The 3,545-nt window shown below is 35.9% G+C and overlaps 1 pseudogene; it reads right to left on the reverse strand.

Moving 5' to 3' along the window:
• Nucleotides 1–1,960: 1,960 nt before the first annotated feature.
• On the reverse strand, nt 1,961–2,078 carry LOC145285073 (5S ribosomal RNA; annotated as a pseudogene).
• Nucleotides 2,079–3,545: the final 1,467 nt, after the last annotated feature.

The following is a 3,545-nucleotide window of genomic DNA, read 5'->3' on the forward strand; positions in this document are numbered from 1 at the left end:
CATTCATAGTTTACATATACATACACATATTACATAAATACACAATATATTATTTTATTAGCAGTAGTACTCACTTTGACTTCTCATACAGGTCATCATCAAATCTAATATATAAAAGGCTATATGTCTGTCTGTCTGTCTGTCTCCATATGTTCAAACTCTATCTCTACCGAAACCGAAAGTCACAGAGCAGCGCCAGGGACCACAAATGATTGGATTTTTTAAAGATCGCTCTTTTATGGATCTATCGCCAGTTAAAATTGTGTTTAAGGGGTCAAAAATGGGTCAAAATTGAAAAAGAAATTGTTATACATTTTATACATTCATCTTAACTCATTTTTAATCAGTTTATATGCGTGTCAAGTTGGTGCAGTGGTAACCTTAAGCTACTTTTTTACTTTCAGTTTCGATTCGAACTGATGGCACCGAAATACTTTTGTTTTACTATTGAATTCACAACTCTATAATAATATATATGAAATCTGGACAAATTACAATATCATATTTTAGCGTATTTTACGACCGGGCAACGCCGGGCCACCCACGCCCCTGTTACAATTAAGATAATAGCTGGTAGTGTTCCTGGAATCAAATCAGAATGACAGGATCAAGTCTTTTCCCACCAGACAAGTAACACACTAATTCTACTTTCTCAATCTGTTCAACAATTGTAGTAATCCAATAATAAATGATCTTTAATTTTTAAAAGCTGCTCATTTTATGCCGAAATGGTTTGTAAATTAACGGTAAGAAAAACGTTACAAAAGAAATCAATCTTTCAAGCAGATTTCTAGCACCATTAATTTCTCTCTGGTCTTCTCTGAAAATCCACCAGGTGTTTTCCATCTATCTTTTCAATTATGTCAGTTTCTCTCTAAATATGCTAACTAGTTCCAACTATAAAAATCGGCAGTTGTAAAAGAGAATCCACTTTTTTACTCGGGCATTCACGACACTTTTTCAGCGGATAGATGTAAACTTTATTGTCACAATTTGATTTTTTTCTCTTAATTTCTCACCATCATCAGCATTATCATCAGCATCATCTTCTTTTATTCTAAATTTCTTCGTTCTTCTTATTCACCTCAGTACACTGTTGTACTACCTCCTGTCCGAGTAGAAAGTGTAAATGATTCACAAGTTGCAATCAAATAAAATACATGCATTGATATCAATGCAATTACATATCATAACACAATTATTTCGTATTCTTGTACGCTCCTCTCATGACAAGGCATCTCCAATTAATGTTTTAGAAAAGCACGAAGAAATGAAAACCTAATCAATTTGAAGGAAGAACAAATCAACTTGAAGAAATGACTCTTTATTGAGATGTTTGCATTGCCTTCTCTTCTGGAAGTGACGGAAATCTGATAAGAGGGTTACTCTGAGCTTCAAATATTTGGCCCCTTTGGTTTAACGCGATCAGCTCATTTCCAGCCGTCTCCTCTTTCTTGATCCCTCTCTCATTGAGCCGCATGTCCGCTTCTGAAGCTGACATTTGAGTACATAGTCACTGACCTCGTCACCTTACATCCTATGTATGTGTGAACACTGTGGAAAAGCAGATTATATATATATATATATATATATATATATATATATATATATATATATATATATATACATGCTAGCAACGTACTTATTCATATTTAAAAATGCTAATCCTCCTACTACAAATGTTATTATTATTATCATCGTTATAGTGCAGATTATGGTATCCGTTATGCCGAGTTCGAACCATGTAGCATATTTTATTCGATTTACGCATTAACACCGTCAATGCCTCCGTTCAGTCTCGAAAAACAAAGAATACCCCTTATAGAGGCAGTTGCGCGTGTAAATGTGTGACAAGGCTTGTGCAATCAGCAACTACACCTCCCCTGAGACGGCACTGCTTGAGTCCAGTGGTAAGGAGAAGTTCAGAAGTTCTGGAAATAATGCTAAGATAAGCGAAGAGCACATCCAGCACTTGGAAGTCCCAAATGGTCACCCATCTGGTACTAACCAGGCTCATCGTTGCTTCACTTCGGTGATCTGACGGGAACCGGTGTGTCAAACGTGACCGTGCCGTATACGAATAGGGAAATATAGGAGCTGCTAAATTCTACTCATCTTAGTCAAACTATGTATGATGTACTTCTGTTATATATGAGCTGGTGAATATGTCATATTCAATGGTTCTTGATAATGCGCAGAAATGTATCCGTAGTCTGATTGACTTCACCGCTTCTTCTACTCTGCAATTTGTAGAGAAAGTTTGCAGAGAAGAATTACTGGTGGCGATCAATGAAATTGTAGACACGCGATGTTGATAGTCTCAGTCTTTTTCTATAAATACTATCAAGACACATGTTCTTCAAAATTGCCTGATCTAGTCCCTGCTTCATTTGTTCCAGCTCGTTTGACCTATTTGTCTAGTGGTCTTCATATGTATGCTGTTTTGATACCTCATTGTAATACAGCTTTCTATTCCAGCAGCTTCAATAACTGCCGACTTGTGAAATTTTTATACTGGTGATTGTTTTCCTCTTGCCTATGACATTAGTTTTGAAAAAGACTAATGCTACAGATATGAGGAAACATATCCTCTCTTTGTTTCGTTCTTCTTAGCTCCGTACATCAAGTGTTTTCACCCCTTGTCTGGAGCGATATTTTATAAAGAAGAATAGCAATTAATTAAATGTTTTTCAATAATTATGGCTCCTTTGTAGCCCACTATATCGGTTGGTCGAAACAGCTCAAACTGCCGAAGCTCTTCAACGTGCTTGGTATTCCTGTGTTATTTGTCATTGATGTTGTTGAAGTTATTGTTTAAGCAATTTGGGCGTTTGCATAGAGCTCGCGAAAATCATGCCTGAGAATTGTCAGGTCTGTGTGAATTTTTCGTTAGTCAAAGCTATTCGTTAAATCTCCACAACTGAAGGGTTTTACCTGTTCAATGCAATTCGGAAACATATATGAAGCCGTATTTGACTTGTATCTATTGTTGTTTGCTGTAAATAAACTCAGCATTTTTAACCAGAACGAGGTTTTCCTGTTTATTCGGTAAACATGCAGCTTTCTTCTCTTGAACTGTCGTTAAAGATTTGCCACGATTGTTTACCTAAGAGAAAGAAGTCCCCTTGTTAGTAAGAATCACAACACGTTTGTCTACAGGCAAATTGGTTCTATCTGTTCAGGTAATATTTTAATAGAAATCTTTCAAGACAAGACAGGAAGCCACTTAATGTGAGAAACTAAACCTACTATTTCAAGGTCAAACTCTAGCCAATACTACATGTTAGATGAATAGATTCTAAGACAACAATTTGTCAAAAATATCGTTCGTGGAATGTGAGAACTAAAGTAAAAAAATAAGGGAAGAGGAAGTTACAAGTAAACGCGTTATCCACTTTTTACTTTCCAAAATATAATTAATCTGTTCTGTTTTCGGCTAATGAAGGTTAAGTCATTCTAGATTGTGGCAACATTGATTTTTGTACGCATTCAGAGTATTATTTATCCGGCATTTTTAAGGATCTATATGTTCCTCCATGCGGAAA

Source organism: Euprymna scolopes, chromosome 9 (genome assembly GCF_053919585.1).
Source record: "Euprymna scolopes isolate OS-2025 chromosome 9, ASM5391958v1, whole genome shotgun sequence".
Classification (NCBI taxonomy): Eukaryota; Metazoa; Mollusca; class Cephalopoda; order Sepiida; family Sepiolidae; genus Euprymna; species Euprymna scolopes.